This window comes from Hevea brasiliensis, chromosome 4 (assembly GCF_030052815.1).
Source record: "Hevea brasiliensis isolate MT/VB/25A 57/8 chromosome 4, ASM3005281v1, whole genome shotgun sequence".
NCBI classification, from domain to species: domain Eukaryota; kingdom Viridiplantae; phylum Streptophyta; class Magnoliopsida; order Malpighiales; family Euphorbiaceae; genus Hevea; species Hevea brasiliensis.
Window position 1 is genome coordinate 102,039,731 of NC_079496.1, and position 12,742 is coordinate 102,052,472.

General features: G+C 38.3%; 1 pseudogene; it reads left to right on the forward strand.

Moving 5' to 3' along the window:
- Nucleotides 1-8,994: 8,994 nt before the first annotated feature.
- On the forward strand, nucleotides 8,995-12,504 carry LOC110648699 (probable E3 ubiquitin-protein ligase RZFP34; annotated as a pseudogene).
- The last annotated feature ends 238 nt before the right edge of the window (nucleotides 12,505-12,742 follow it).

A 12,742-nucleotide genomic window follows, 5' to 3' on the forward strand; every position in this document is an offset into this window, starting at 1 on the left:
CCTAGTAGCAGTCCCTTCTCCAGCCCAGTATTATTAGTTAAGAAAAAAGATGGGAGTTGGCGTTTCTGCGTTGACTATCGCCAATTGAACAAGGCTACTGTGCCAAACAAATATCCAATTCCGGTGATTCAAGAGCTCTTGGATGAATTACATGGAGCTCAATATTTTTCAAAGCTTGATTTAAAATCCGGATATCATCAGATTCGGGTGGCAGCTCCTGATGTTCACAAGACAGCGTTTCGGACGCATTCGGGGCACTACGAGTTTCTTGTAATGCCATTTGGACTGATGAACGCTCCAGCGACTTTTCAAGCTGTGATGAATGATATCTTCCGTCCATATTTACGGAAATTTATACTTGTGTTCTTCGATGATATACTTATTTACAGTCGTGATTGGGATTCTCACATGCAACATTTACATAAGGTTCTAGAGCTTTTGCGGCAACATCAATTACATGTGAATCAAAAGAAATGTTCTTTTGGAAAAACTTCAGTCGAATACCTTGGTCATATAATTTCTATTAAGGGAGTGGAGATGGATCCTGCCAAGGTTTCCAGTATAATTAGATGGCCTATTCCGAAGTCAGTGAGGGCAGTACGTGGATTTTTGGGGTTAACAGGATATTATAGGAGGTTCATCTTGAATTATGGGCACCTTGCACGCCCTCTTACAGCCCTGCTTAAAAAAGAGGCTCAAGTTTCGTTTCAATGGAATGCTGAAGCACAACACTCCTTTGATGCACTTAAAAAGGCAATCGTATCCTCACCTGTTCTAACCATGCCTAATTTTTCTTTGCCTTTTGTGGTAGAGTGTGATGCCTCAGGAAGTGGTGTTGGAGCTGTTTTAATGCAACAGAATCGACCAATTGCCTATTTCAGCAAGGCAATATCCAATAAGTCTACTGCTCAATCAGCTTATGAGAGGGAATTAATGGCACTAGTTTTAGCAATACAACACTGGCGACCTTATCTCATTGGTCGAAAATTTACAGTGAGGACAGATCAACGGAGTCTGAAGCACTTTTTATTGCAGCAAGCTAGCACCCCAGCACAGCAGTATTGGCTTTCAAAACTGATGGGATATAGCTTTATGATTGAATATAAAACTGGCATCTCTAATAAGGCAGCCGATGCCCTGTCTCGTAGGGATGAAGAAGTAGAATTGCAGGCAATCTCAGTGCCTCAATGGGTTGATTGGGAGGAGATTGCGCAAGAAGTGAAGAAAGATAAACAATTGAGCAAAATTATAGCAGAATTGTCAGCTGGATCAAAGGTGCAACCTGGATATTCACTTATTCATGACAGGTTGTACTTTAAAGGCAGATTAGTTTTACCAGCTCAATCTGATTGGATATCAAAACTTATTGCCGAGTTTCATGACACACCGCAAGGAGGGCATTCTGGGGCATTCCGCACTTATAGAAGGATGGCATCTAATTTTTATTGGAGGGGAATGATGAAAGCAATACAGACTTATGTAGCCTCTTGTCTAATTTGTCAGACGCATAAATACGACACTCAAGCTCCTGCAGGTTTATTACAGCCTCTTCCAATTCCGAAAATAGTATGGGAAGATGTCTCCATTGACTTTGTAACAGGTCTCCCTCGATCAAATGGGGTAGATCAGATACTTGTAGTAGTGGATCGTCTCTCCAAATTTGGGCATTTTATTCCTCTGCGCCACCCTTTTACAGCAAAATCAGTGGCTGAAATCTTTACTAGAGAAGTGGTGAGGTTACATGGCATACCAAGGACTATTGTAAGTGATAGAGACCCTGTCTTCCTTTGTAATTTCTGGGGTGAATTATTTAGATTGCAAGGCACTCAGTTGAAGTTTAGTTAAGCGTATCATCCTCAAACGGATGGCCAAACGGAGGTGTTAAATCGATGCTTAGAGTGTTATCTTCGATGTTTCTCCTCAGAGCAGCCAAAGGGATGGTCGAAATGGTTATGTTGGGCTGAGTACTGGTATAATACTAGTTTCCATATTTCTGCAGAAAACCCCTTTGAAATAGTATATGGTAGGCAACCTCCACCCTTCAACATTATTTACCTGGAGAAACTAAGGTGGAGGCTGTTTCACAACACTTACAAGATCGGGATGAAATATTGAAACAGCTTCAGTTTAATCTTCATCGAGCTCAACAAAGGATGGTGAAACATGCAAATAAGCATAGAAGAGACCTGGAGTTTGCTGTTGGAGATCATGTTTTCCTTAAATTGAGGCCTCAACGACAACAATCTGTTGCCTCTCGAATCTGTCCTAAGTTATCTGCCCGTTATTATGGACCATTTGAGATAATTGGGAGGATTGGGGCTGTGGCTTATAAGCTAAAGCTACCTGTTACTTCAAAGGTTCATCCTGTATTCCATATTTCCCAACTTAAGCGGGTTGTTGGTAATCACCCGGTTCTCACTGATTTACCAAAGACACCGGAAGAACAAGGTGAGAGTATGGTGGAACCAGATCACATATGCCAACAACGACAGATTCACAGAAATAATCAATGGGTTTCACAAGTGTTGGTTCAATGGAAAGGGCAATCTGCAGAGCAAGCAACTTGGCTAGACGAAGCTGATTTTCGTGGGCAATTCCCTTACTTCAGCCTTGAGGACAAGGCTGCTTCTCAACAGGTAGGCAATGATAAGGGTGAAAAGGGCCCAAGGCCTTTTAAGGTATATTCTAGAAGAGCTAAAGGGCAGGGCAAAGGGAGTGGAATCTCTCTGTTAGCTGCACATGCGGAATTATCTGATGGAAAGAACAAAAGAGAGAAGGACACATGGCTAGAGGTGGTTATAACGGAAGAATTAGTTCCAGAATTTAAGGGGGGTAGCAGGGGAAATGAGGTATCGCTTGGCTACTGAGAAAAAGAGGGCAGGGTGTTGTTTCCTCTGCACGGGATTCTTATCCTGGGGGCTGGATGCCAGTCATTTATCGTCTCTTTATTTTCTTTTGATTATCGTCGACTGAAGAAGTGTCATAGGAGCTGTTATGTCATACTGATTGTATTCCTTGTTCTGTAAAAAGTTTGTGAATCAATACAATCAAATCTATTTTATTTCTTTTCATTTCCATTCCTAGCTTGTTTTCTTACTCTCTACTCTATCAGCAACAGTTGGGGAAGACATAAACTGACTTACCACACTAACGGCATTAGCAATGTCAGGACGAGTGACAGTAAGGTAGTTCAATTTTCCTACCAATCTCCTGTATCTCTCTGGATCTTCAAACAACTCACTATCCCCTGCTAACAGTTGTAAATTTGGAGTCATTGGTGCACTACAAGGCTTAGCACCTAATTTTCCTGTCTCTGTCAATAGATCAAGGACATATTTTCTTTGAGACAAGAAAATACCCTTCTTACTTCTCATAACTTCAATACCCAAAAAATACTTTAATAATCCCAAGTCTTTGGTCTGAAACTGGGTTTGGAGGAAGGTTTTAAGAGATGAAATATCTGCAGAGTCACTCCGGTGATGATAATGTCATCCACATAGACTACCGTGAGAATTAGACCACCTCGATTGCTTATAAAATACTGAGTGATCACACTTACTCTTTTGCATACCAAATTCCTGTACTGCTTCACTGAATCTCCCAAACCAGGCCCTAGGACTTTGTTTCAAGCCATAAAGAGACTTCCGAAGCCTACAAACTTTACCCAACTCCCCCTGAGCAACAAACCCAGGTGGTTGCTCCATATACACCTCCTCCTGAAGATCACCATGAAGGAAGGCATTCTTGATATCCAATTGGTGCAGGGGCCAATCATATGTAGCTGCTAAAGAGATAAACAAGCGAACAGAAGTAAGTTTAGCTACAGGAGAAAAAGTGTCAGAGTAATCAACCCCATATGTCTGAGCATATCCTTTTGCTACAAGGCGTGCTTTTAATCTAGCCACAGAACCATCAGGATTTACCTTTATCAGAATACCCATTTGCAACCAATAGCTTTCTTACCGGTGGGCAAAAGGCAATTCCCATGTACCATTAGCATCTAAAGCCTCCATTTCCTCTTTCATAGCAAAGAAGACACCGGGATGAGACAAAGGCCTCACCAACAAAGATTAGGGATGGGAATAGATTCTAAAGAAGTAACAAAACACCGAGAACAAGAAGACAATTGATTATAAGAAACAAAAGAAGAGATAGGGTAAGTATATGAACGTTTACCTTTACGAAGAGCAATGGGTAAGTCTAGATCAGAATCATGATCAGTATGAGGTATAGGATCTCCCAACGAAGTAGCTGGTGGAGGATCTGAGTCAGGAATCTCCAATCTCCTGGAATAAACATGAACAACGGGAGGCCGAGTAGGTCTAGAGACGGAAGAAATAGGCTGTGAGAGAGGACTAGACATTGGTTGGACAGTATATATTAAGATATTATCTTCCTCCCCCTGACTCTCATACACAGATGATTGAGAAAAAAATGGAGTGGACTCAAAAAAATGTGACATCTGCAGAAACAAGATAACGATTAAGAGTAGGAGAGAAACAACGGTACCCTTTTTGGATCTGGGAGTACCCATGGAAGACACATTTGAGAGACTTTGGATCCAATTTAGTAACCTGCGGACGAACATCACGTACAAAACAAGTACAACAAAAAATACGGGATTCAACGGGAAACAAAGATTTTGTAGGGAACAAAGCAGTATAAGGAATATCCCCATTAAGGATAGAAGAAGGCATACGATTGATCAAAAAACATGCCGTAGAAACTGCATCCGCCCAAAAGTGTTTAGGAACTTTTATCTGAAAAAGAAGAGCACGAGTTACATAATGCCGATTTTTTCTTTCGGCCACGCCATTTTGGGATGGGGTATCCACACAGGAAGACTGATGAAGAATGCCATTTTGTGTCATATAAGACTGAAATTGTGCTGAAAAATATTCTTTAGCATTGTCACTTCTTAATATGCGCACAGAAATATTAAATTGAGTTTTGATTTCATTACAAAAGGCACAAAAGATAGAAAACAACTCAGAACGATTCTTCATTAAATATAATCAGGTAACACGAGAGTAATCATCAACAAAAGTAACAAAATAACGAAATCCAATTTTAGAAGTAACAGAACAAGGACCCCAAACATCAGAATGAACTAACTCAAAAGGGGATGAAGCCCGTTTATTGACTCTAGACACAGAAGGCAAACGATGATGTTTTGCAAACTGACACGACTCACATTCTAGTACTGATAAAGACTGAAACTGAGGACACAACTTCTTCATGGTAGACAAAGAAGGATGACCCAATCTACAATGAGCTTCAAGAGGTGTTAAGGTACTGGAGCAAACAAGCGATCGCGGTACATGATTTTCCAGAATGTAGAGACCACCTGACTCACGTCCTCTACCAATAATCTGCTTCGTCGTAAGATCCTGAAACAAATACTGATCAGAAAAAAAGGAAATAGAACAATTTAAGGTACGAGTAAGTTTACTAACAGAAAGTAGATTAAAAGAGAAATTTGGTAGACACAAAACAGATGACAAAGAAATTGACGAAGTCGGATTCGCAGTTCCAGAACCCATGACACAAGAAGTAGAACCATCAGCTAAAGTAACAGTAGAGGAAGTGGGATTAGACTGAAAAGTAGATAGAAGACTAGAATTACCTGTCATGTGATCTGTTGCACCAGAATCAATAACCCATTTGGATGAGGAAGACACAAGGCAAGAAGTGGATTTAATCGACTCATGATCGCAGATGATTGGGGAACCGTAGGCTTTAGAGATGCTCGACATCGGGAAAATCGTGCAAAATCCTCTGCAGATACCAAAGCTTTTCTCGAGGAAGATATCAGAGAATCCTCTCACGCCATATTTGCCATCTGTGATCGCTGATTTTTCCTCTGAAGTTGCGGACAATTATATTTTGTATGGCCAGGCTCATGACAATAATAACAAATGACTCCTCTTGAGTCCTGATTAGAACTAGCCTCTCCATTACGCTGACATTACATTGCTGTAATTCCTCCTCTACTTCCTCTTCTATTACACTGTTGTCCATTTGGATTACGGCTAATAAGAGCACTACTAGCAGGCTGTGAAGATTGAGTACTCTCTGTACGAAGGACCCGTGTGAATGTTTCATGCAAAGAGGAAATCTCAGAACTGGAAAGAATCTGAGATTTAGCAGTCTCATACTCTGAAGGAAGGCCTGCAAGAAAACTCATAACAGCCAGTTGCTCCCGTTGGGCCTGCTGAACTTTCACATCAGAACTAAAAGGCAACAATATATTAAGTTCCTCATATACCTGTTTAAAATCCATAAAATAAGCCGTGATAGACTTGTTCTCTTTCTCAGCACAGTAGAATGCCTTACAAACATCATAAATACGGGAGATATTCCCTTTACCAGAATACAGAAATCTAAGTAATCCATCAATTCCTTAACAAATTCACAGTGATTAATTAAACTAATTACCTCACTGTGAATCGAGTTCCGAAGCTGCAAAAACAACCGAGCATCCTCCCTTAGCCAAGTTTGTTGTGTATCATCAGTAGGTGGATCTTTAGTAAGGTGATCATCCTTATCAATGCTACGCAAATAGACCCTAACAGTCTTACTCCACTCCAGATAATTCGAACCATTAAGTTTGTGTTCCGTGATCTTAGTCATCATCGGAATCACATCAGAAATAACATTCTTATTGTCTGCCATTTGTTGAGACAAAGAAAACTAACCGAAACGCTAATCCAAAGTGCTGACAGCAACAAAATAATCCAAAATCACAAATCAAGCAAATACCGAAATAGGATCTGAGAGCCAAACCTCAGAAGTCCTTTAATGGTGTACTGGATCAGGCAACAGCACACAGTGGTGGAATGAGGGGATTGAGGCGACGCTGGCAATGTTGATCGGAGTCGAAACGGCCGGTCGGCGGCCAAGGTCTCTCCTGAGCTGGGTGGTGAGAGCAAATAATCACCCTAGATAGATGACCTGCTCTGATACCATGTAGAAAGAGATGATTCTCATATATTTCAATTAATCTGTACATGGGTATTTATATACAATTGATTCCTATAATTGTGTTATACTAATTAGGAAGAAATCCTAAATAAGAAATCCTAAATAGGAATACAGAATACAGAATATACACAGAAATAATATAATGATTGACCTTCCATAACATTCAGTTTTCTGAGGAGACTTGGTCAGAGTTGCCATCTGAGGTAGGCCTGTCCTTGATGGACAAAGCAGATTTCTGCACGCTTCTCACACTCTTTCCTTCATGTTTTGTTACTTGTTAGAATGCATTTGATTGTGTGATGTATTGCTTTTACCAAAGGTTGGGGCCTCTAATGGTCATGTCCAGAATAATTGGACTTTGTTTCTGGGACTTCTTCAAGGAATCAAGTTATCAGGCAATGCAATTGTTACTAATCACAGCTGAAGGCTTTGGAGTTCCTCAGTGCTGCATTTAGTTATAATACGGGTTCTTATAGATCTACTTGTTTTATGATTCTTCTCTTGGAGTATTGCTGATTGGACTTTGGAGCTGTCCAGCCTTAATTGGATTATGTTTTTGCTGATTTCAATTGATCTGCAGCTGTATAGAAGAAAGCAACAATCTCATGGGATGTTTGCATGGCTTGAGCAGGTGACTATTTGAAGTTTAAGAATCTTTTTGCTAAGTATGTTCCTACATGCAGGTCATCTAGCTTTGTTGTCCACTCATAGAGAGTTGTTATTGTCGAGTTTGAAGACATTTTATTTGATGGAGGAAATCAAGAGTTTTGAGTCTCAGCAAATGATGTCAACTTTTCAACATGAAGCTAGCAGAGACAATGAAATGAAGCCAATGGATTCACACTTTCAGCAGGTGAATGATGAGGGCATAGTAACAGAACAGTCAAACAATATGAAGATTTTGGAAATGCTAGGTAAAGGTTGAATGAAATATGGATAAGGTCCTTGCCTGTTTGTCTTGCAAGTTTTACCCGTTCCTTTCACTACAATCTTGTTTTTATCAATATCTTTTCATTGCAGATGCTCTCATTATCACAGAAGGTGCCACATTAGAGCGCCTTGTTGTAATGAGATTTTTGATTGCCGTCACTGTCATAATGAGGCAAAGGCTAGTTATTAGTTTACCGTTGCTGTATTATGGAATAATTTATCAATTTGTTTGTGTTGCTTTCTATAATAACAAGGATCCAGCTTGGCTGTGATTGGCTTGTAACTCAAATGCTTTGTGGGAAAAGTAGCAACATCGGTAGAATTATTATTTTTTTTATTTTTTATAATTCTCTTTATTATTTGGACCTGACTCTTTCAGATTTTGATTTAAGAGTGGTTACAACTTGTGAGAGAGGAGAGTATTTGCAAGGAATATGGGCCCATACAAGCCAAATTTGATCAGGAATCATATAATTCCTTCCTCCCACTTCGTATATAAAATTTGGGGACGGGTGGGCAAATGAAAAGCAATATGAAATGATTTGAGAGGGAATAGAAATTAGTTATCATGGCAAATGAGAGAGTTTCTTTTTCCATAATTACCCTTTCGTTGCATTAAACTATTTCTTTTCTGTTCAATTTCAAATCAATTTTTCTTAAGCCCATATCAGTTTGCAATTGTTGGCACCTGAAGCAAAATTCTTTTACTTATGAGTCATTCAAGGACAGACAGTGGCATGCCTGCAAGAAATTCCTGCATCTAACTAGTTGAGAATCAAGTTCTATATATTTCACTTGTGATTAGGCATTTGTATAACACTTTCTCTGAGCTATTATCTTATTTGTTGTGGAATTTAACAGTATGATTCACTGGATTTCTATCTTTTGTTCTGGCATGCGACTCTAGGAGAGTTTTTTTTGGATACAATTAATTGCAACTCTCTTATCTGTTTAGATGCTACCTGATGTTAGCTCTGGTAACAAGCAATTCTCTATTTGTTGAATGTTTGTGTTGGTGAATTTTAATATCATCAGATAGAACTAAAATTTTTGTTTGGTACAGAATAATATCAATGTTAACCAGAACTTAGACATGACATTCCATGCCATGAAGTGAGACAGGTACTTATGAGTGTTCATTCTACTCACAGGTTATTCTTGTAAATTCATCATGATTGTATTGAATATAGTAACACTCCGATAACATTTTTCTTTTCCAGGTGATATGTTCACTTTGTGGCACCGAACAAGAGGTGAGTGCTTTTTGTATTCATAGTGTCATATTTAAGCAAATTCATGTCAGAAAATCATGGAAAATGAATACAAGGAAAAGCAATTGATGATCTTGTACTTCGTAAAAGTGGCTCCTAGGTGTATTATAGTTTATTTAATCTTGGCTAGCGTATTGTCATAAAATGAAAAAATTATTAGACTTTCCTAACATGGAAGATTGCCTTATGTAACTTATGTCACTTGGGTGCTGGTTTGCTGTTATGAATAGGTTCAACAATTTTGTATTAACTGTGGGGTTTGCATGGGAAGGTACTTCTGTGAGACTTGCAAGCTGTTTGATGATGATGTAAGTGGCTAATTCTATCTTTCTATTGGTTTGGTTTCAACATGATTTAAGAATATTGGTTTGGAAGTTTGCAGCATGAATTTGGTGCCAAATGTAGCATTGAGAATGTGTTATTATGCTATTAAAGGATTTTCTTACAGGGTTCTGCATCAAGGTGTAGTTCAAATTCATGATGTATTCTTCCCCCTTTTGGCAAATCTATTATGAAGCCCTTGAAATTTTGTAGTTTTTGCTGTTCAGGCCTCCAACTGATAGTGTATTCTACTAGATCCTTGGAACTATTTAATTTGGTGTTATTGAGTGTTAGTTTATTTACAAAAAAATATAATATTGGGTAATTACCAACATTTCTGAGTTTTTTGTCTTTTAAAGTGTAAATATCATGTTTGTGCCCTGAATATATGAATATTGTATTACCTGGTATTAGATCCTTCATCTTTCTTAATGAGCATATAGGCCTTTTTTTGTGTTAAACCATTACTTAATAGCTCCAAATTGGACTGTTTAAGGGGCCAAAGGGGTCAACAAAATGTAACTTCAGTTAAAGAGATCAAAACCATAAACTTCAAGGGTTCTTTAATGCATTTTTCCTTTTTATTTTGAACTATTGGGGTTGACATGCTAATTTAGTGTTGTGTGTTACCATGCAGACATCTAAGAAACAGTATTATTGTGATGGCTGTGGAATTTGCAAGTATGCTCATCTCTGTGCTGTTTAGCTTGTCTTTACGATAAATGGAGAAAGAACTGCTTTTCTTTTAGCAGCAGCTAAACTATATCGCTGCTTATCTTGCATTCCATGACAAGAACAATGAAGCCAATAGAACAAAGATGATTGCCATATCTTGGGCTCAGACTATAAACAAACCATCCTTTGAAATCTCCAAGCTTTTTCCATTTAATCAAACATTATTGATCCTGAGTGTATCATTTGGCAGAAGATTGATTAAATTATGTAACTCATTAAACATGATTAAGGTTTGCCTGTGGATAACAAAAAGAGACCTATCACTAGATGACCAGGGAACTTAGAGGAATTGTTTACCACTTAGTTTTTCCTACCTAATAAAAAACATTGTCCATTCACTTGCACCTTTTTTTTTTTCTTGAAAAGCAAGCGTTCTTGGTTATATATATCTGACAAGGATGTACTCCTTGGCAGAATCGAAGGGCGTGAGAATTTCTTCCATTGTTACAAGTGTGGTAAAGCTGCAGCTTACATGAATTTTGCAACTTTTTTCTTTTAAAATTTTTATCATTTGAATCCATATCATAAGGTGTGACGAAATTTTTACGCTGGTTGTTACCTACTGCAAGCCTCCTCTTTTATCTAGAACCGGCTAAGCGCAAATTATTTAGGCGGAGTTTTATGTGATCGCAAGATTTTCAATAAGTTGAAAGAAAAATTTTATCGTACAACCATATGGCCGGCTATGTTATATGGTAGTGAATGTTGGGCACTGAAGAAGTCGTATGCGTCTAAGATAAGAGTTGCAGAGATGAGAATGTTAAGGTGAATGAGTGGTCATACTAGACTAGATAAAGTCCGTAATGAGAGTATTAGAGAAAAGGTAGGAGTGGTGCCAATTGAGGATAAGTTGAGAGAAGGGAGATTGAGATGATTTGGTCATGTGAAGTGTAGACATACAGAGGCTCCAGTTAGACAAGTAGAGGGATAGAAAGAAAAAAAGAGGTAGATCTAAATTGACTTGGAGGAGAGTAGTACAACATGACCTAGAAGCATTACACATTTCTGAGGATTTAACCCAAAATCGTTTAGAGTGGAGAAAACGAATCCATATAGCCGACCACAAATTTTTGGGATAAAGACTTAGTTTAGTTGAGTTGAGTTTATCTTTTTAAATTTTTCTTTAACTCAAGCTGTTATGGGATGATTAATATGCTGAGTTTTTCTGCTTTCTTTGTATGCTATGAAGGCTGCTGCTACTCAATTCTTCTGAAGGGCAGCCATCCATGTGTAGAGGGGGCAATGCACCATGACTGACCAGTTTGTTTTGAGGTAGATTATAACCCTGTTGGCCCTTTTCTTGGTTATTCCTCATGTATGCTGATAGATCAGTGCACTTGGACAATGGCTAGCGGCTAATCTGCAGTTAACAATTCAAATGATTGCCTGCAGTTTTTATTTGAGTCAAGATGTGAGGTGACTGTATTGCAATGTGGACACACAATTCACAAGAAATGCTTGAAGGAGATGAGAAAACACTACCAATGAGTGCCTGTGCAGCTATTTCAGTTTCTGTTCTGTATAGTCATTTACTCTTTTCCAAACATTTTGGTGCAGATTGTTGATTAAAGTGATATATTTTATTGTAACAGATATGCTTGCCCTCTCTGCTCCAAGTCAGTCTGTGATATGTCCAAGGTATAGGAGAAATTTGATATGGAAATTGCAGCGACGCCAACGCCAGAACCTTACCAGAATGAAATGGTTTGTTCTCTCTGCCCAAACACTCCCCAGCTACTTTTATGATCTCTATCTCTACAATTTGAAGCTATTCTTTACAAAGCAGTATGATGCTTGCTGTCTGCAAAAATACCGATGGGTGTTCTGTTTAAAACAGGTTTGGATCCTTTGCAATGATTGTGGAAAGACTACTCGAGTGCAATATCACATTTAGCTCATAAATGCTTGAATTGCAAGTCGTACAATACTCGTCAAACGAGAGGCTGAAGTGACATACAATGAAACTTGGGACAGTGATTCTGCTACTTGTAGTCCCGTATTTTTGTTCTTTCGGTCTTTTGTTTTCTTGGTACTTGTCGTAAAGTGAATCTTCTAGGGCCAAATGATAGTCAAGATGTTGATTTTTTTTTTTTTTTTTAAGTGGTTCTTGTGTTTCGGTTGTAAAAGTTGGAAGGGTGTAGGGATGATAACAAGCAGGATATTCGTAAAATTTAAAGTATCTGAACCTGAACCCTCGTAATATTTGAGATTCATGAACTCTTCTTGAATACGAATAAAAAATATCTTTTAATATTTGAATTTATCTCGAATCTGATTAATAATATCTGCATACTGCATAAATCTGATTGACCTCGTTAACTTTATTATATATTTTTCCTGGATGGATAGCTTGAGCTTGAAAATTAACATTCTAAACTCAGTATTTAACAAACAATAAACGTAATACTAAATATTAAGCGGTAAAATTTAATACATAATTCAAACAAAATAAATATATGAAATATGATAAAATTATCTTATAATATGTCAAAATCATATCA